Source organism: Lissotriton helveticus, chromosome 2_1 (genome assembly GCF_964261635.1).
Source record: "Lissotriton helveticus chromosome 2_1, aLisHel1.1, whole genome shotgun sequence".
Taxonomy (NCBI): Eukaryota; Metazoa; Chordata; class Amphibia; order Caudata; family Salamandridae; genus Lissotriton; species Lissotriton helveticus.
The window spans coordinates 675,257,578-675,280,378 of record NC_136059.1 but is presented as its reverse complement, the minus strand read 5'-3'; positions in this window follow the sequence as shown (position 1 = coordinate 675,280,378).

Genomic DNA, 22,801 nt, shown 5'->3' with positions numbered 1-22,801 from the left:
GCAAGATCCTACATTTTGGGCTAGTTACTTATCACCCTTGTTCTGTTTCAGCCTAAGGACCGGGAACATTCCCGAATCTTGGAGGGGCAGTATTCTACAACCGATTTACAAATCAGGGTCTCGTTCAGATCCCAATAATTATAGATTAATAGCCTTAATAGATGTGACGGCCAAGATTTACGCATCCAATCTATTAGCAGAGCTGGAATCTTGGGTTAGCAGCAACGGGTTAATCCCACAGACACAAACAGATTTTCGGGCCGGTATGGGCACCTTAACAAACTTATCAGTGCTAACCCTCCTTGCTAAAAAGGCAATTGATAACTCCACCACTTTATACACACGTTTTTTAGACTTGAAAGCGGCTTTTGATAAAGTGCCTAGATCTAAACTTTGGGTCAAAATGAAAGCCTGGGGTGCGCCTTCAAAGTTATTCGGAGCAATCATTGAATTATACTCGCATACCTGGGTTCAAATAAAAAAAGGAGATGGACGATGCCTAACAAAGAAATTTCAAACACTCAACGGGCTAAAGCAAGGATGCGTGTTGGCCCCTAGCCTATTTAACATCTACACCGCAGACCTAGAGAGTGACCTACGCACAATTCAGGGAGATCCACCGAAATTGGGACAAACCCCCATAGCGAGTCTGCAATATGCAGATGACATTGTGCTTCTCTCGCAAACTCCGCTTGGCTTACAACGGTTGATTTCTAAACTTGCGCTGTACATCTCCAAAGCACAACTAACAATAAACCTCAAAAAATCAAATATTCTATGCTTCTCCAGTTCCCGAAAGAAACGACCAAAATTTGTCTGGAGGATAAATTCTTCTATTTTAACACAGGTTGATAAATACAAATACTTGGGCATTCTACTTGACCATCAACTAAAGTACAAATACCATTTAGATCTGGGGAAATCAAAATCCAAACAACTTCAAATTGCTTTCAAAACCATACAAAAACATTTAAGTGGAAGTTCAACCGGACATATGTTAAAGGTTGTAGCAGCAAAATTTCTCCCCTCGCTCACATACGGCTCGGAAATGATGGCAACCAGGGGCTCTACAGTGCTAAACCTTGCCCAATCAAGATTGTGTAAAAACCTCTTCTCGATTCCGCGACATATTTCACAAGCCCAAATACGTCTGGAATACGGGTTAACAAACCAGATTCCGGCAAGACTATGGTACTGAAAATTTTGGACCTGTGTCCTAAACATCGTCGTATCATGACGATTTTGATATCAGCGGACCGAAAATGGCCAGTATACTATGCACAAGCATTTTCGTCATATTCGAGTGACGATTTCACCCTGAAATCGTCATTTTTGTCCTGAACCCTTGGGTTCCATTTTATTTACGGCAGCCATTTTGTGAGTTGCCCTCACATAGGTCAATGATAAAGGCCAAACACGGTCCTGAAGGACACGTACACCTTTCCTGACTTCTCTGCGGCCTGGGCAAGCTGACTCCACTCCCCCAGGCCAAACCTGTTTGGGCAGTTCCTCTCCCAGTGGCCGGTCGAGATAGCATCAAGGCACAACGTGCCATAAACCTTTCATTGCACACAAACCTTTCCTAATCTCGCCCACACGTGTCCCTGTTTCCTACTTTATGACTTGCTTTACGAGGAGGAGGTGCCTGTTTTTATTGGGGGTCCGTCGATATCTGATGAAAATACTGGGCCTTGCCGGGTAATTGATTGTGGGCTGAACAAACTGAAATGTGGGATTGTCATCATGACTCTGCTTTTTCTTTGTAGTGAAAATATGTGAATGGTCAACTGTAAAAATAGGAATGTTTGCCTGAAGCATAATATTTTGTATAAAAAGAGAAGGCTGGCTTTGTAAGTTTGAGCAGTCTCCTGAGAATATTCACCGTGTTGTACTTCTAGGATACCTGTTACTTGGTTGCAGCCAATAAATTCGATCTTTGACTTCACCTAGAAGACTCTGTGTTTCTGTAGTCTGAAACAGGAAGGACCCGAAGTCATAGGGTGTTGTCCCTGGCACCGCTGGTTTACCGGATCAGTACCGGTTCTGAAAAACCCAGTACTTCAGTTGACGCCAAACGTGGGGCGATATCAGCGGTACCGGTCCAAGCCAGTGGTTCGTGAGGAGCTTCGTGTGAAAATTCTGGAGGAAGGCCGCCACTTCAATGACCCCTGCATGTCGATGTGGTCCAAAAGTCTTTGCTGCGAGGTTCCCCGCTTCCCGACGGCTACGAAGGACTGCTGCCATGACTATCGCCCTGTTTTGGACCCTTGATGATTGGTAGAGCAAAACGATAGACGAGTCTTCTGGTGAAGTCATCGATACCTCAGTTAAGTATAAGTGGAGCGTCTCCCAGTCCTTAGTTTGAGTATCCCTTGGGATCTTTAATTTTGGAACTTGCAAGTACCAAAGCCGAGGGACTCGTGTATTCACGAGAATATCGTATTCGATAAATCCCTTGAAGTTTGAAGCTAGACTAGTGAGCTAAGATGCCTGGTCTTAGCAGACTTGGAAATTTGTTTTGTCTTTGTTGTAATAAGGATTCCCGATTGGAGGACTCGTGTCCGGTTCCTCCGATTGGAACTCCAACTTATGAACTTTATGTGAAACATGGCGTAGGCCCCATCACCTATAACGAAGTGTGGAACAAATACACCAGAAAGGATGGTGTTTTGAAATGGCCCCAATATGGTAGCTTTGACACGGAAATCCTAGATAATCTAGAAGTTAGACTTTTCAAGAAGAAAGCCCGGCCGGCGATGTTTGACTCTTTCCGCCTATGACGGAAGGAAGCCAAACAGAAAGAAATTAAATTAGCTAAAAGGAATACAAGAGAAAAGGGTATTTCGATAATGCAAGCTGCTATGCAATATAAAGATGATGAAGAAGAACAGATGAATGAACAGTTGCACAGGGAACGTAAAATGGTTATCAATAAATGTTACCCTGTTTTGCCGCCTCTTCAGCAAGATGCAGCAAAAGACATTGAAAAAGATCCCCTAAGGTCGTATTTATTGAGTTCGCCACCCCCCATGCACAGAGTGCTACTGTACCTCCGCAACCTTTAGTCGTGCAACCCCCGATTGTTGTGCCTCAAGTTCTTCAACAACAAGCAGCTGCTCTTCAGTTGGCTTCTACTCTTCCCGTGCAGCCTCCTCAAGGGCCACCAACTTTGACATCTGCTCTGCCTTTGCTTCCTACAACTTTGACAACTATATCGACTACCACTCCTGGTATTCCTCCTGATACTGCCTCTGCGTCTGCCTTGACTCACTCTGCTTTTCCGCCTGTCCTTTCATCGACTTCTCCCTCTGTTCGACAGAGAATGACTAGCACTGTTGCTAGCCTTCTATATCCTCTCTTTGGAGCAACAGGTGTATCTCCTGTCTCAGAGCGTAAACAGTTACGTAGCCAACTGCCTGATTCTAGGGAGAAGGAAACTTTGAATTATTTGGCACATAAATGGGTTACTGAACCGACGAAATATGAGCTAGAGTCTGTGATGGATGTCTTCCATCAGTGGGAAGCACCAAAACAGAGATAAGTTTTTGAGAAAATGTGTACCTTCCTGAGTGAGGATTTAGAGGAGAATGATTTAGAGCCCAATCCACCCGAATTATGTCATATACGGTTCGAGTTTGGGAAAGGCGCAATTGTGGGTTCAGATGTTAAGAAAGCAGTTGCGACATTGTTGTCGTTTAGGAGTGAAGGTGTTTCTCGGTCGTTGTTTGGGTCTGATTCCTCAGTTAAAAAGAAGGTAAGACAATACCCCATGAGAGAGGTTCCCCCAGTATGGAAGGAAGCAGTAGTGGCTGGTCTGAATAATGTTCCCCCAGCTGTTCCAGCTCACTTTCAGCGTGTTTGGGTACATGTTCCTTGGAAGCGCGCTGAAGTTTTGGCCCTTAAACAGACATTGCCTGATCCCCGTAAAAATCCTGCAGGGTATTGCAAGGAATTGACACAGACTGCAGGCTCTTGCATTATGAATTTAGCCGACATAGACATGTTGTTTGGAAATGTTGTTCCACAGCCTTTATGGGGAAAGATTCGTCATGCGGATCATGATCAAGAGTTAGGTGACACATGGGCTAATATTAGTGCTGCAGATGACCGACAAGTTGGTGGTGCTAAACCCGAGCCTTTAGTAGCAGAACTCCCTGGTAGGATCATTAATTACATGAAGACTTTAATGCCTGCGATGCGAGTGAATTGGGACAAGTTGTCTGCGTGTAAGCAGAAGAAAGATGAAACAGTGTCTGATTTCTTCACTAGGTTTGAAGAAACGTTTGTCGACCACAGTGGTCAAGATATGAGTACAGAAGGTGGTCAACGGTTGTTCGTTGACAAATTCGTGCACAATTTGCTTCCCGAGTTGTGTAAGAAATTAAAAGATTCGGAAAGTTCTTGGGCCGTTTCCTCTTCAGCACAGATATTGGCTACTGCACAGTATTATGAAAATAGAGACAAGGACGAGAAAGATAGAGTAGAAAAGAAAACGAAAGAGTTAAAGACAAAGGTTCTTTTACAGCAGGCGTTCCCGCCTCGTGGTGGTCAGAGTAGCTATCAGCAGCCTCAGCAGTTTCAGAGAAATGCGCAAAGGACCGAATATCCTCAACAACGTTTTCCTGTGGGCCCTAATCAGTGTGCATATTGTAAAGAGGAGGGCCATTTTAAAAGTAGTTGCCCAGCTTTATTACAGCGTATGAATGGTGTTTCTAGCGCAAGAGGTCGAGGTACTCCACAAGTGCCTAGAGGTAGAGGACGTGGAAATTTCCCCCAGAACGCGCGCGCGTTTCTGCCTCAGAACTCAATGAATAGGTTTGATCAGCAGAATAACGCGTCTAATAGGACAGCTCAGTACTATGCTGATGACTACGATGCAGGAGATGAGAATATGGAAGGTAATGATTGCTAGGACAGCCATAGACAAAGAGAGGGAGTTGTTTTAGTTCCAGTAGATCAGAGTGGACCATACGTTGAGGTGATTACATCAGGTGTGTCAGAGCTTTTTCTGTTGGATACTGGTGCTACAAAGAGTTCTATTATGCACTCTAAACTCCCTAGCGCATCTTTTTCTGGTGAAATGAATGTTTCAGTAGGTTTTTCTGGCGCCCCGGTTAGGAACCCGATTTCTAGTCCTATGTCCCTTTCTGTTGGACCTTGTGAATTAGAAGCACCCCTTATTCTGAGCACAGGTTGAGGTGAAAACTTGTTAGGATTGGATCTTTTAAAAAGATTGTATGCAACGTTATATTGTTCTCCTTCAGGGGTACAACTTACACTGGGTAAGAAAGTGATTTCTCCAATGTATTTGTCAAAGGACAAACTTCCAACAGAATTGTCATTTCTTCCTGATATTCTTTGGGCTACTGGTCCTAATGATGTGGGTCTTTTGGAAATACCGCCATATGTTGTAACATTAAAAGCCAATGTTAAAATGCCACGTATTCCCCAATATAAGATCTCTAGTGAAGGTGAAAAAGCGTTGCTAGCGATCATTTACGATTTGATTGAAAAAGATGTAATTGAAGAGACAAGAGGCAACGTTTGCAATAGTCATGTTCTACCTGTTTTGAAATGTACTGACCCTTCTCAGCCACCCGTTTACAGATTTGTAAATGATCTTAGAGAAGTGAACAAAATCGTTGTGCCACAATATCCAGTTGTCCCTGATATCACTTCCCTATTGACTATGATTCCAGCCTCTGTGACTTGGTTCTCGGTGATTGACTTGAAGAATGCGTTCTTCAGCATCCCGATTGCCGAGGAAAGTAGGGATATTTTCGGCTTCAGTTTAGGAGGTCGCAGCTTCCGCTTCAAACGCGCTCCCCAGGGCTACTGTGAAAGTCCATCGAAATATAGTCAAGCTTTAAAAGCACAGCTTGACACAATTGTTTTACCAGATGGCGCTACCCTTATTCAGTACGTTGATGATCTGCTCATCGCTGCAGATACTGAGGAAATATGCAAAGAAGCAACATTGTCATTGTTGCATCATTTGTCTGACTTACATCACAAAGTGTCGCTTTCCAAATTGCAATATTGTTGACAAGAAGTGACCTACTTAGGTCATCTCTTATCGAAGGAGGGAAGGAAACTGACCCCAGAAAGAATTCAGGCAATAGCGAAATTGAGTGTGCCTAGGACACAGAGAGAAGTGCGTGCTTTCTTGGGTATTACATCATATTGCAGACAATGGATACAAATTTTTCGTTGTTGGCCAAACCTTTGGTGGCATTAACTTGTAAAGATACACCGAATCCCCTCCCATGGTCTGAAGAGTGTCAGAAAAGTTTTTCCGAATTGCGCAATGCATTATGTTCAGCTCCTGTGTTGGGTACCCCCGACTATAGTAAGCCCTTTACATTGTATGTCCATGAGAAAGAAGGTTGTGCATTGTCAGTGTTGACACAGTTGTTCGGAGGCAAACAGCGTCCATGTGCGTATTTTTCGTCGACTTTAGACCCAGTAGCTAAAGCGTTGCCGAGTTGCTTGAGAGCCACAGCGGCAGCAGCTGTTTCGATTCGACAGTCTGCTGGTTTAGTGATGAATAATGCATTGGTTGTGATGGTTCCACATGCAGTGGACACGTTGCTAAACAGAACCAAGACACAGCACTTAACTAGTGCTCGGTTGTCAGGTTACGAGTTAACACTGTTAGTGAGTCATGTGCGCATAAAAAGATCCAACACGCTTAACCCAGCTACGTTGTTACCGATTGAAACTGAGTTAGATACTTCTGAACAGCATGATTGTTTTCTCAGAACAGAAGAAGAAACGAAAGGGAGAATAGATCTTAGTGACACTCCTCTTGCAAAGTGTGATGGTACCTTATGGGTGGATGGTTCATGCTTCAAGCTTCTGAATGGTGATACGACTGCAGCATATGCTGTTACGACTTTGCATACGATTGTTGAAGCTGCACGTATCCCACATAATTCAGCTCAAGCAGCAGAATTGATTGCACTTACGAGAGCGTGTGTGTTGTCGAAAGGAATGAAAGTGACCATATATACCGACAGCCAGTATGCATTTGGTGTGGCTCACAGTTTTGGACGATTGTGGAAAGAACGTGGGTTCCTGACTTCGCATGGAGCTAAGATACAGCATGGTCAGTTGGTGAATGAGCTTCTTGAGTCATTAACTTTGCCGTTGCAAGTCGCGATTGTGAAATGCAGTGCACACAAGAAGGTGACTGACGATGTTGGTCGTGGAAATGCATTTGCTGACGAAGTCGCAAAAGAAACAGCGAGGGATGTGATGAGCCGAATGTATGTTGCAGGCCTTGCAAGATGGATTGGTGATGTGGGAATGTGTGAAGACACGATAGAAAGTGTGAAGTCCATTCAAGCTGAAGCTACAGAGAAAGAGTTGAGTGTGTGGAGAGAGAGTACGGGTAAATTGGATGTGAATGGTTGTTGGGTTCAATTGTCAGAGCATCAGAGATGGTTGTTACCCGATGCGTATGTGCCTGCAGTTGTTACAATGGCTCATGGAATGGCTCACATCAGTGTGAAAGGGATTTGTAAGTTGTTGGCTCCAGTATGGTAAAATGCTGGAATTCCTAAGTGTGCAGAGAATGTGGTCAAGAATTGCATGGTGTGTCTGAAACACAATCCTGGTAGAGGAACCCCAACTCCAGCTGGTCATTTTGCGCCTCCAACGTATCCGTTCGAGGTTTTGCAGCTAGATTTCATCCACATGGAAAGGTGCAACAATCTGAAATACGTACTCGTTGTTGTTTGTGCCTTTTCAAGATGGATAGAAGCATATCCCTTAAAGGACAACACTGCCATATCCACAGCTAAAGCCCTTGCCAAAGAGTTCTTCCCTAGGTTTGGAATGCAGAGAATGGTCTGGAGTGACAATGGGAGTGAATTTGTGGGTTGAGTGATGAAGAAAGTATGTGAAGGGCTAGGCATCCACCAGAAATTTCACGCTGCAAATCACCCCCAATCAGCTGGACTAGTAGAGTGCTACAATGGCACGTTAAAGCTAAAATTGGCCAAAATTCAAGTGAGCTCTGGCCTTAAATGGCCTGACGCTCTGCCTTTAGCACTCCTGTCAACCAGAATGACTGTGCACTCGCGAGTGGGACTTAGTCCGCATGAAATAGTGTTCGGCCGTCCGGCCAACATATGGGGAGTGCCAAGGCCGAAAAAATTTAGTGAGATCGAACACCCTGTACTGCTTGACTATTTGTATGAATTGACGGCTAAATTGCGTGTTTTACACCAACAGGTTCACGATACTCTGCCTCAGGTCTCTGAAGCTCCAGGACATCCGATCGATCCTGGATCCTGGGTGCTGGTCAAGAATTTTTAGTGAACAAAGCATGACCAGCCCCGGTGGACCGGCCCTCATCTAGTTCTTCTCTCAACAAGATCAGCTGTTCGAGTGGAGGGGAAGAAAAACTGGATCCACGGCGTACATTGCAAGAGGGTGCCTTTGCCTCTACCGTACGACCGGTGGGTCCAGGAGGGTGTCGCTGACTCAGAGACTGAAACTGTGCTTCGATTTCTGCCTTTCAGTGATGCACGCATAAAAGGAACAATCTCTGAACAAGAAAGTGACAATCTCTTGCAAGAAGCTGTGCCGCCGTCAATTCGATTGGACACTACAGAGCCTGAGCTCCTTTTTCAAGACCAGACAGTACCTGGAAAGAAAAGATATAATCTGAGGCCGAGAACTATGGACAAATAAAATATTCCTTTTTCTTTGCTATTTTTGAAAGTGCAGCTCTCTCATCTGAGAAACTTTTTTATATTTGTTTTTCGAACCACCATCCGGGTTCAGCTGTAGGGTCGCGGTTGCCCAAAGCCTTTGGGGTGCAGCCGAAGACGTTAGGTCGACGGTTCTGGTTGGTCTAAGGGAGTTGCCCTGGACCGACAGAAGCAACCTTTAGCATAGAACACCCTACCATCGCGAGCAGCATTTTAGAGAGGATGGAGTTTTTCGAGATGGAGAGACCTGCCAAACAAATGAACTTTAAGACTACAATTTGCAGAATGATGACCAAGAAACGTTTTTTGATATTGTGTGTTTTCATGTTGTTCAGTATTATGATGTTTTTATGTTTTATTCTCTTTTCGAGTGACATTTGCACCCACTACATCGCCCATACCTCCTCCTACTGTTTCCTCGCATTCTTTCCAACCTCTTCCTGAACATGAATCCGCTAGGAGATTAGAGTTTATTAATAACTCCTTCGTTCAGCTTTTGCACCAACACCAACTAGTAATAAACACTACTAACTGTTGGGTGTGTGGTCTTATGCCTCACACAACGGATAAAGGTATCCCTTATCTGGTTCTGCCTTTCAGCCATAATGGTTCTGTGTGGGCATACAGAACAATGTTCATTTACGCACATGAGACCTACCCCCTACGTTCTTTGCAAGATAATCCCAAGAATAGTGCTCTAGTTAAGGGTATAGTACACATGGTTAAGGAAGATATCTCCTATGAGACTATCCAGAGAGATGAGACTAGTATATATAGGATGGAACGTGACCGGATATGGAGTTACTCTGAGTGAGAAACAGCAAGCTAAGAGATCTTCCCCGATTTGGATAGTACCCCATCAGGGTCACTTATGTCTGCAAGGTATTGGAAAGAATCCCAGAGCTCAGTTAGGGAAGAGTATCTGCACTGAGACATTTGTTTTTGCGTCTCAGACTTCCCCTCCGTTCTTAGCAGCTAAGGGTACCTATTTCATCTGCCATGATAGAGCCTATACATGGTTGCCCCCTGAATTTTCGGGCACATGCTTTGTTTCGTTCCTGTTGCCTCCCACCTACACAGCGGCGGCAGATTACCATAAGACAAGGATAGTTAGAGGTGTCTTCAGTGAAGAGGACACTGCAGAACAAGAATTTGGAGACTTCGTGAGGGGTTTTCTGCCGTTCTGGGGACCCATGGTTAACAGCAGGAACTTAAGGCAATTGACAAGGGTGGTTGAATCCACCGTGGTTGAAACTGCTGGTGCCCTTAGTAATTTGACTGCTGAGCTCCAGTCGGATCGTCTTATGACCCTTCAGAACAGGGTCGCGTTAGACGTCATACTTGCAGACCGAGGTGGGTTATGTAGAGTGATCCAATCGAGTTGCTGTGTTTTCATTCCAGATAACGCTCCAACAGTGTACCAGGCCATCTCCAAACTTCATAAGATTTCCAAATCTATTCATGTGGACAAAGGAGATTGGTCGTTAATGGGATGGTTCTAGGAACTGGTATCCGGCTGGGGATGGAAAATTCTGATGGTCATTGGGATGATCTTAGCCATTCTTTTCCTGTTCTGTCTGTGTGTACAGTGTGCTCCTGCACTATGTGGCCTCTGTGCTACATCATGTGTAAGGAAACCTGTATCGAGGGACGAGCTAAGTAATAGGATGATGCTACCGCAACATCTCAATGACTTTATGAATATAGACCTGGACTCAGATTAACATGAGTATAGGTTATTGCCTATGTAAGGGCAAAAGGAGGGTCTGTGGTACTGAAACTTTTGGACCTGTGTCCTAAACATCGTCGTATCATGACGATTTTGATATCAGCAGACCGAAAATGGCCAGTATACTATGCACAAGCATTTTCGTCATATTCGAGTGACGATTTCACCCTGAAATCATCATTTTCGTCCTGAACCCTTGGGTTCCATTTTGTGTACGGCAGCCATTTTGTGAGTTGCCCTCACATAGGTCAATGATAAAGGTCAAACACGGTCCTGAAGGACACGTACACCTTTCCTGACTTCTCTGCGACCTGGGCAAGCTGACTCCACTCCCCCAGGCCAAACCTGTTTGGGCAGTTCCTCTCCCAGTGGCCGGTCGAGATAGCATCAAGGCACAACGTGCCATAAACCTTTCATCGCACACAAACCTTTCCTAATCTCGCACACACGTGTCCCTGTTTCCTACTTTATGACTTGCTTTACGAGGAGGAGGTGCCCGTTTTTATTGGGGGTCCGTCGATATCTGATGAAAATACTGGGCCTTGCCGGGTAATTGATTGTGGGCTGAACAAACTGAAATGTGGGATTGTCATCATGACTCTGCTTTTTCTTTGTAGTGAAAATATGTGAATGGTCAACTGTAAAAATAGGAATGTTTGCCTGAAACATAATATTTTGTATAAAAAGAGAAGGCTGGCTTTGTAAGTTTGAGCAGTCTCCTGAGAATATACACCGTGTTGTACTTCTAGGATACCTGTTACTTGGTTGCAGCCAATAAATTCGATCTTTGACTTCACCTAGAAGACTCTGTGTTTCTGTAGTCTGAAACAGGAAGGACCCGAAGTCATAGGGTGTTGTCCCTGGCACCACTGGGTTACCGGATCAGTACCGGTTCTGAAAAACCCAGTACTTCAAGACAAGGGGCCCTGGCCAAATACTATTGGCGTATGAGGGACGCCGAAGATAACTCACTTGCCCACCTCTGCTGGCAAGAAGTCGAAAAACAGGCTAGGCTTTCCAACTCAACATGTAAGTCTCTCAGGAAAGCGCTTCTATCGTTAAATCTGGTAGAAGCCTGGCTTTCACCCATGCCTTTCAATGCTTTTAACCAGATTACTAACAAAGCTATCAAACAAGCATCGCTGCAAATGGACAAAGGCTCAGTGGCTGGCAAAAGCCACGCCTGGATCGTGATGCCAACATATAACCAACTGAAACAGCAGCCATATTTCCAAGAAAGTTTCAGGGATTATTACAAGAGGAAACTAAGTCTTCTGAGATTGGGTTGGTTCTCGAGCAAAGACCTTACCCCCAAATGGCTACGGACCTGGTCAACTTCAGATTGTCGCCTATGTGGCATGGGGGCAGAGTTATTATTGCACTTATTATGTATTTGCCCGGTATTACAAAATTTAAGGAAGATGCTCTTGATACCACTCCTAAGAGAAGCGCAAGTTAGAACTTGCAGGGCGGCCGTGATAAAATGCCTTAGCGGGTCTTTGATACAACTTTCCTGCAAAACTATAAAATTCCTGGCTCTCGCTGCCCAAGAGCTGGAAAACAAGGCAGTAATTAAAGACGAACTGGGCCAAATGGTCTCCCCACGGCTGGCCCTGGACTCTGCCTTATTTTCCTAATAGATACCCCTTTTTTCCACTCTTCCGGCATATGCACCTTTTTCTGAGTCAATAAATGTCAGTTACATCTAGTTAAATTCAACCCCCCAAGCAATTTGCATCCCTTGTAACAATACTCATTTGTTGTCCTGAAGCCTTAATGAGACAGTCATCCCGTTGCACAGCCACACTTACGTTTTTTTAATATTATTTTTTTCTTCTTATATATTGGTCGCATATTTGTGCAAAGTTGCTAACGATTTGTGTCATTTTATTGTGCCATTTTTTATGTGATTTTACGTGTTTCTATGCTGACTCAAAGATGTTAACGTTTATCTCATGGTGGTAAGACCCACCCTTTTATGATTTTTACAAATCAAATAAAGATATTCATGTATGTTATATGATTTTATGTACTTAATTGAGACCCCGAGATATGTATAAAATATATATTTTTCATTTAAAGTTTTCATCATACTTTTTCATGTCATTTGTTCCCTGATTTACATCCTTTGATGGCTCATCTCGAACTTCAGCTCTTAGAGCTAAGCCAGACGACTAGCTCAGCTCTCTCCAACGCTATCGGTGTTTCTCCCTCTCAGCGCCCCCAGTACTTTAGTGTCTCCTACACCCTTGAGTTGTTCTTTTTTTGTTGGGAGGAGTGGGACACAATGTAGTTTGCTTGCTGCACAGTAAAGACCCGCTGGGAGGTTTCACCCCGGGATCCAATGGAGACTCATTTGCCAATAAACTGCTCCATAATTTGATGCAAATGCTCACTAGTTAGGAGCTGTTGGAGTTGAATGCCAGTTGTGGGATAACATCTCAAGATCCTTTTTAAGTCTGGCCTGAAACAGCACATGCGCTGTTGCTTGCAAGATATTGTGTTAGCTTAAGTTTAAAAGGTGTTTAGAGGCCATCCATTACTTACCATAGGTTGGTTTCATCATCACTCTAATTTCCTTGCTTCTCATTGGTCATCTCGTGACAGTTTCACACTCTCTCTTCATGTGTCTGTCTCGTTGATGGATCATGCACCAAATACTGATAAATGTCTTTATTAGTTTCCATCAGCTAGTCAAGCTCTGATTTAGGCACTTCGACACGGTAGCCACTGACTTATTTAATGTCTAAAAGCAGTTTGTTCACTTTCCAAATAAAATATTTACTTCCTATCTAGATAGGAAGTACATAAAGTGGCATGCAGAACATGTTACAATAGGTCTCGCATTAGGAAAGTGTGAGCTACTGGTATTGTAAATGACAATTTGTTTTAAAATGTGTTGGCTTTGAAAATCTATAAATTAATAGCATTGTGATTCACAAAGCCAATAGCTTACTCTTTCCTAATGCGAGTCCTATTGGCTATGGCAATGCTTGTTGGTAGGAAGCAAGGACAGTGCTGTTGTGGTGCTGGGCTGAGTGATGTGGTGGTGTATTCGAGTGATGTGGTGGTGTCCGCGAGTGATGTGGTGGTGTCCCCGAGTGATGAGGTGGTGTCCCTGAGTGATGTGGTGGTGTCCCTGAGTGATGTGGTGGTGTTCCTGAGTGATGCGGTGGTGTCCCTAAGTGATGTTGTGGTGTCCCCGAGTGATATGGTGGTGTCCCTGGGTGATGTGGTGGTGTCCCTGAGTGATGTGGTGGTGTCCCTGAGTGATGTGGTGGTGTTCCTGAGTGATGTGGTGGTGTCCCTGAGTGATGTGGTGGTGTCCCAGAGTGATGTTCCTGAGTGATGTGGTGGTGTCCCTGAGTGATGTGGTGGTGTCCCCGAGTGATGTAGTGGTGTCCCTGAGTGATGTGGTGGTGTCCCTGAGTGATGTGGTGGTATCCCTGAGTGATGTGGTGGTGTTGCTGAGTGATGTGGTGGTGTCCCTGAGTGATGTGGTGGTGTCCCTAAGTGATGTGGTGGTGTCCCTGAGTGATGTGGTGGTGTCCCTGAGTGATGTGGTGGTGTCCCAGAGTGATGTGGTGGTGTCCCAGAGTGATGTGGTGGTTTCCCCGAGTGATGTGGTGGTGTCCCCGAGTGATGTGGTGGGGTCCCCGAGTGATGTGGTGGTGTTCCTGAGTGATGTGGTGGTGTCCCTGAGTGATGTGGTGGTATCCCAGAGTGATGTGGTGGTGTTCCTGAGTGATGTGGTGGTGTTCCTGAGTGATGTTGTGGTGTTCCTGAGTGATGTGGTGAGGGTGAGGGGGTGTGAGGGTGAGGAGGTGTGAGGGTGAGGGTCCGAAGTAAATGGTGGCAGGGCAGACATCATAAGACAGAGAGAAGAGACTGCGTGGTGACTGCGTTGGTCAGTTTCAGAATCAGGAGGGGCAGAGTCAGCACAGTCTGCGAGGGATCAATGTGTCTAGAGGCAAAGCATAGCAGATGTAGCATTGCAGCTAGCAAGTCGAGTGTTTTGAAGCTGAGTGTCTCTAGAGAGAGGGCAACACAGCAACAGCATTTGAGGAGCAAGGCTACTGTAAACAAGGCTTTCACTTTCGTCCAGAAACAAGCTCTCGGAATTGTTGTGGCGGGTGGGTGGGGAAGCGGCAGCCTTTGAAGTCTGATGCCGAGGCACAGACAAATGGTGGTGCGGGATGTGCACGCCGGGGGGCGTGGGAGCGGCAGCCTTTGAAGTCTGATGCCGAGGCACAGACAAATGGTGGTGTGTAATGTGGATGGCAATGGCGTGCACGCGCTTAGATCACATGAACTGTACGTGATCTGCATTTTGGTAGAGTTTTTGAACAGCTCACTATAATCTCGCCTATCTATCCCTGCGGGATAGAATAGTCTAGATCTAAAAAGGAACATGGCATGCTGAGGTTGAGTTAAAGCCAGAGGTGTAAACGGCGTAGGCTTTGGATTGATTTAAAAAATATATATATATTTTTTATTAGTTTTCGTAGAACAACAATTCAAAATAGCAAGGCACTCACATTTACAGTGTAAAAGACACTGAAGAGTTTTCTAGTGTCGATACATTATACAAGGTTCTGGATTGATATGTGTGAAAATTCTATGATTGAGTCAGAGCTACCCCTGCATCTATGCCTTTCCAGTTCCCTGATGTACACCGGGGACCTTCAGTACTACTCTTGCTGCTGGGGTACACCCCTGGGCCCCCCGTCCCATGTCTGCTTTACCTTCCTCACTCAGTACCTCTCCAGCATACTTGTCACCCCTACTGGTATGGGTGGAAGGCTACCGCTTTCCCGACTGCCCTTCTGCCTATGGGTTTCAGCCTGCAATTATCCTGATTTTTCATGAGGCCAGACCATGCCATGAATGAATGAAACAGCCCTGTATAGCGCATCAGCTGCTCCATAAGGAGCGTCCAGGCACTGTGAGATAGGGATGGCGGGGGATGAGACTGAAAAGATGTGTTTTCTTAAATATGTCAGACGTTTGCACACAGATCCAACAATCAAATTACACTAATCACACCTGCTCTTAACCCAGCCTTGTCCTTACTGCCCCACTCCTGCAGTGATTGAAACTTGGCGCTCAGTCCAGAGCTACGCTACCGCCTATGGCCTATTGCGTGTTCTGTTAAAAAACAGCACGCACGCAAAGCCCAATCACAATGGACCTTGGAAATAACACGCATGAGCTATGTGGAATTTCCAGGTCCATTTTTGAAAACCCCCTCAAAAGGGCTCTTCACTTCGCGAGCCCTAAAAAGAAAATCATTAAATCTCACTTCCCCAATAGGAAAACAGCTATTGTAAGTTACTTCTATAAAATATATATCCACACTTCCTCGTCAAATGCTGAGGGGAAGGAAAAAAACAGTCCCAATAAATTTGCAACAGGATGGAGCTAACATTTAGAAGGGTAGAAGTAGATGAATGTTACCTGTGACTTTTTCCAGGTACGAAAATAGCAAGCAGACTAATGCAGGCTCTGCGGCATAAACTGCTATGAAACCATTCTGTGACAAATATAGTAACTGGAGCCAAGTAGATGTAAACAATCATTTTATAGAGCACAAACTCAACCCCAAGATATTAAAGAGCTTTATATGAGCACCAGTCACATTACACAAGGTGACATTCATTTTCTTTTAGGCACAGAGAGATTTAGTGATTTGCCCAGAATCAAATGATGTTGAGCAGATGCTGAGACTCGATCCCGGTTTCCCAGATCCAAAATTTGCAGCTCTGGCTTTAGCGACACTTCCTCTCCACAAATAGCTGTAAATGTTGCCATTAGCAGCAAAAGTGAGTAAAATATTTTGCCAAAAAAAGAAATTGGTGAAATGTCCTTTCTTATTGAAATTCAGTTTGAAAAAATGTCAAAACCACTCCAAAGTTAGGGGCCAATTATGATTGCGGTGTTTCCGCATCCTCCGGGCCGGCGGAAGCCACCGCCGGCCCGGAGGATGCGGAAAAACCGCTGCGGAGCCTCTAAAGACTCACCGCCATATTAGGATGGCTGGTGGGTCTGGAATTCCGTCCGCAGCTTTTCCGCCGCGGTCGCCTTCCGACCGCGGTTGAAAAGCTCTAACATGGCTGGCGGTGTCTATCAGACACCGCCAGCCATATTAGGATGGTGTAAAAGACATGCTTTTCCGCTGCAGCTTTTCCGCCATGGAAAAGCATACGGACTTTCACTTCGGGGGCCCCTTTGCGGGCCCCCTGGGTGAAGGAGGGGTGGGGGTGCACATGGGGGGTACCTATGGTACCCCCCTGCATTTGCATGCACAAAGCAGCAGGCACCGCGCGGTGCCTGCCGCTTTGTGCATACAAATGCGATGCATGCATTTTTAACCTTGCGGTGGGTGCAGCTTGAAGCTGCACCCGCCGCAATGTTAAAGATAGAGGATGTGACCGCCACCCTGGCGGTCGCATCCTAATCTGCTCGGAGGGAACGCCGCAGCCCTTGCGGACGTTCCCTCCTCCTCAGGGGTCGCGGACGGACTCAAGTCCGTCCGCGATCATAATCGGCCCCTTAGTCTGCAGTAAAGGTGAATTTTGTGCAAAAACAGTCGATTTCTGTTATACTATTCAGAGTGATTCTGATTGGCAGCCAATCAGAATTGTCCAAACATAGGAACCAATTAAGATTGTTTGAAAGGGTGTGCAACCAGATTTCTATTGGCACAGCAATATGTTAGGCAACTCTTTTAAGAAATAATATTGGAGCCCTGTACAAAGCCTATTCGGATTGGCTGCTAGCAACAAAATTGAGTTCTGAAACAAAATCCCATTGTCCATGTTCTGCAAAAGTTAATCTCTTGAAAACCAAAGATTTACATTGGGGATTTGCTTCTGCTTACCACGGACTAGTAAGATATTTTTCCAAGCTTCAAGTAACGGTTCATCATGTGTGCTGCAGGAATATGATACAGTAATTGATGTGATTGGAGGGAAAGATGTACAAACACTGCCCAATTTTACACTATAAAAACCATGAAGCATGATGATTAATTCAGCACTGTCTCAAAGAGCAAAGGAAATGACCCTCTACACTGTGGCTTGCCAAAGACACACCAAGTATTGCATATCAGAAGGATGCAATGCACACAAAACCCTCAAAGCTGCTTAACCAGCAAAACCATACTCTCACCATATGAGCGGTGGGCACATAAGGATGACCAATTGACTATTCAGGGGTGAGAGGAATGAACAGAGGGTTGTGTGAGGATTGGCTTACTCTAGTGTTTACAGCAATAACATTAAATTGTGAATCATTCTTTGCAAGACCAAAAAATCTCTGTGCAACAAGCTCATTCATGTTTCTTGCCCCCAAACTGCACCCTCTGGGCAGCAGTGGTAGTAGCGAACACTGGAAGCTCGAAATTACTATTTTACTGTAGTACAAAAATAGTTAGGGAAAGAGCAACTTTCCCTCTAATATTCCAATGGGCTAATTTGGCATTCCCACTCCTATCCTGGAATATTTTGGGGAAAGTCATTCATTCCTGAAGTATTTTTATGAGTGGTTGAAAAGTAGTAAATTTGAATGGAAGAAAGTGCTACCTTGAGGGTGCATCTCAGGGCGAAACACCAGGAATACTGTGTAACAAAAAGAAGTTGCTGCCCAAGGGTATTCCTGCTGGAGAGATTGCAACACAGAAAGGATATATACATGCATGTGACTAAAAGGAGGCCATTAGTACATTGAAAAAGACAAGGATCTACAATTCTTGCTACATGGCACTTTCCATGTAGGGAGGAAGAAAATATATGACATGAAACCTTGAGCTATGCAGTTTGAGGCCTTAAACATTTCAGAACTGGTAGTAAATGTGAACAACCATGAGACATATAAGATTCGGACACGAAAAAATATTAGCAGTTAGTTGAAAAAGCAGTGTAATTAGAGACAAAGGATTCAAGATGAATATATTATTGATTCAATGGGCGCTTACCCTGAAATAATGAGGAAAACCTCAGAACAGGAGTAATGCCCAATAAAAAAGAAAACAAAAGAACAACATGGGGACTGAAGCGGTAGATGAATTCCTGGATGATTTGCTGAGAGCAAGAGTACCCCTTTATAATTTATTTCAGGCCTCAGGGGTGTCCCAACAGAAACCCCTGGATGGAGGAGCAGCAGCAGGTCCCCCTATAGAAGCGAGCGCACCCACAGTACATGTAAATGCTAGCATTCTAGACACACCAGCAACACTAAGTTCTACCCAGACTCTAGCAAGCACAAACACTTTTCAAATGCAAATAATTATGAGCATCCCACAGGTAAAACTGATCCCATGCCCTCACAGACCGCAGTAAATGTAGGTTCCCATTAGCTTTAGGAACTGCTACTCCATGGAAGTGGATGTACTCTTTCCTTGAAGATAGAGATCTGGAAGTCAGGCTGCCCCATTATTCGTCAGGCAGCAGCGGTCTCTCAACAGGAGTGCCATAAGAATCCATCCATAGCCCCACGATCACCAACATCTACATGAGACCAACTTGCAGCATTGGTCAAATCTTTTGGGGTCAAGTTAATCTCTTATGCTGATAAGACGCAGCTTGTCTTTTCCTTCATGAAAGGTGAGCTAATATCCCCAGATGCCATTAAACCTTAACTTATCTGCAGTTTTTCATTGGATGAACACCAACCAACTTTAGTGAAAAATCGATAAGACAGAGCTTCTCAGTTTTGGACACAATTTCAATTTAAACCTGCTAGTACACTGGCCGGATGGGGGCTCTCAACCCAACCAGCAATTTGATGCATTAAGAATCTTGCAAGTTAAGATTGATAAACACATGACCTTGCATAACCAAATTAACACTGTAGTTTGCACATGTTTTGGTCTTTTGCGTATGGCTACAATGATTCCTGCATTTCCTCTCGATGCCCGTGAGGATAACAGTGATCTTGGCCTTGATATTGTCTAGGCACGATTACAACAATGCCCTTCATGCAGGTCTCTCACAAAGGGTCTATTAGAATGTCGGGCGGATCGCATGGCTGTGGCGATCCGCCCGACATTCTCCTGCGCCCGCATGCCATTCCCCCCGCCATATTAGTATGGCAGGGGGGACCCCGGCAGATGGAAAGACTGTCCGCCGGTTTTCCACCTGTCACACAGGTGACCGGGCGGAAAAGGGGCCTGATATGGTGGCAGTGTCTGCTAGACACTGCCATCCATATTATGATGGCCGCGGGCAGCAGCCTTCACCACGGAAAGGCATGCGGTTTCCTCAGTTGGGGGCCCGTTGCAGGCACCCAGGATATTGGAGGGTTTGGAGGGCACATGGGGGCTACCTATGGTACCCCCCTGCATTTGCATGGACGACGTGGCGGGCACAGCGCAGAGCCTGCCAAGTTGTGCATGCAAATGCTCACATGCCTTTTTTGTATTGCGGCGGGTGCTGCTGACAGCACCGCCCACCACAATGCAAAAAATGCGGGGTGCGCCCACCAGTGTGTCAGGTGCATCCTAATTGCCCATGCGGGACCGCTGCACCCTTAGCGGGCGGTCCCATTTCCTGGGCCGATGGCAGGCGGACAAAGTTCACCCGCCATCATAATAGACCCCAATATTTGGTGAGGAAATTGCAAACGGGCCCATATTTCTCTCAATTTGAGTACCCTGCATTGGCTCTCTGTGAATCAGCGTATCTTATTTCAAACTCTTTTTCTAATGCACAGTGTGATGAACCACACTAGTCCTGGCTATCTGTCCTCGAGAATACTCTGTTATAAGCCCAAGAGAATCCTCCACTCCTCAAGAGGCCATCTGGCCATAGTTCTTAGGGTATGCCTCGCTAAACCAGGAGGCAGATCTGTTTCCCTCCTTTGCCCTCAAGCTGGAGTAAGCTTCCAGTAGAACTGCAGCAAATTAAAGGTGAGGGGACATTTAGAAAGAAACAAAAGAACTGGATCTTCACTCTTTAATCTTCCAACACTCCTTTTTTCCCCATTTTCTACCTGGCACTCTGTATAGTGACGGAACACACTTTTGAGTAGCTGCACTCTCAATAAATCCCTACTCATTCATTCATTCATTATTGTATATTTTAAAATAAAGGTACTGAAGCAAGAGGTGAATTGGCTTTACATTTTGAGGTTGACCTATGACCAAAAGAGTTGATACATGCTTTCTTCAAGTGGTTACTGCAGGAATATAAGAAACATTGTGGTACTGAGAACACAACTGCTGAGACTTTTAGCAGTTTGTCTCAACTTCTGTTCTTGGGTTGCTCCCAGAGTTTAACACTCAGATACAGCAGAATGTGATTTGTTTGCAAATAAAGTCTCTCAAGGAGATCCTTCAGTAAGCAAACTACTGTAGTGATGCACACGATGATAAACAGAGGAGATTGAAGGAGAAGTTTATGATTGCATATTCACAGAATGGTCATCCGAGTGGTTTGGTGGTAATGGTTTCAGCTCTTGAACATGCTCTTGGAGTTAATGTGGAAATGCAGGGTGTTACTATCCATAATGCACAAGGAGGGAATGTGGTCCCACAGAGAAGATGCAGAGGAAACATTGCATTGTACAAATGTTAGCACTTGCTACATCTGTAATAAGGTTGACCACTAGAAGACAGAATGTCGATGTAATCCTGACAGAGTGCAATTGCAATTAAATTCTCAGGTACAGAATTTCATGACATAAGAGGGGTCATATCAAACAGAAACTCAGATACCGAAAGTCCTTATGCACTAAATGCAGAACCAGAGATACATCAGACCAAATGTGCCTCAAGACCACATGATACTACCACAAATGCAGAATGGAGGGTCCAAATTCCAGCCCTGTCCCAAAGACCAGCAAAATCTGTTCATGACTAAAGATCCTACTTCCCAGGTTCCCCTGATATTCGAGTGTCACATTGGACTTGATTAGTTGCAATGACAATGCCTAAGGGGGGAGGAGGATGAACCAATGATGGTGAGGTGAATGGCCACCAAATATTATTTTTTATCAATACCGGAGCTACCCACTCAAACTGTTGAGGTCCCAATTCTGCCATTCTCAGGAAAAGAGATCTAAGTTGTATGTATTGCAAATTAGCAGTGTGCAAACCCTGTTGTAATCCTTGTTCAAATTCTTCCAGAAGTTGAATGGTTCACGGTCATTGATTTGAGTCAGGCATTCTATTCTATTCCTCTACATGAGGACATTCAATACCTTTCGCATTCAGATACCAAGATAAAACCCTCAAGTGGTGTGGAACTTTTCAAGGGTATACAGAAACCCCTGACTAAAAAAAATCTAGAGACCCTACAGTTGACTTGCCCTCAAGATTGGTGCAGTACATAGATGATCTGCTTGCGGCATCTGTAGCCCTAGAGGCATACTCACAGCGCACAATTTCCTTCCTCAATCATCTTGCTGAAAAGGGGCATAAGGTTTCCCTTGAAAAGTTGCCTGGGACATCAAATTGAAAGGGAGTGAGGAGAGTATTTCATGAGCACATCACAACAGACTTAAAAATGAAGTGAAATACCATAGCGAGAGAGAGGTAAGAATGTTTTTGGGCTACTGTTCCCAGTGGTTTTACAACATTTTTTCTGGTGGCGAAACCCCTACAGAGGCCCACGCACAACGACATGAATGACCAGGCACCATTTTCCGAAGAAGGCATGGAACCATTTAAAGAGCTCAGGAAACTTCTTTGTAGTGAGCGAGCTCTAGGAATGCCAGACTACAACAAGGAAATCACATTGTACTGTCACAAACGTGTTGGATGCACATTGTCTGTGTTAGCACAGACTCATGGGGAGACAGAGTGGCCAGGGGTATACTTTTCAGCTGCAGCTCGTCCGGTGGCCACAGCGTTTCCTGCTTTGGCTGCCTGCAAACTGCTTCTGATGTTAATTGGAGCATATATTGGAGTGAGGGCATTGTAATAGGTCATCCCCTCACTGTAATGGTTTCCTACTGAATTGAAATCTTCATGACCAGCATTCATACTCACAACCTACGTAGCTGCCTCCCTAGATATGAGCAGGTGATTTTAGATGCTGAAAAGTCTAAATAAGACTTTGTAGCACATCAAATCCAGTAACTCTTTTGCCCATTCCTGAAGATGGCCCAAAAGAGTAAGAGTTTGACCATAGTTGTGTTGATGGAACAGTTATGCACTAATCTGAGACCAGACATTTCAGACATACCATTTGAAAATTCTGACCACATATTGTTTGTACTTGACTCTTGTTTAAGAGACAATTGTGATATTTTTAGACCAGTATATGTCGCCTGTCCCAAGATTAGCATTGTGGAAGTGTCGTACTTATGTAATGTAACCTCTGCACAAGTAGCCGAGCTTGTAGCTCTGACA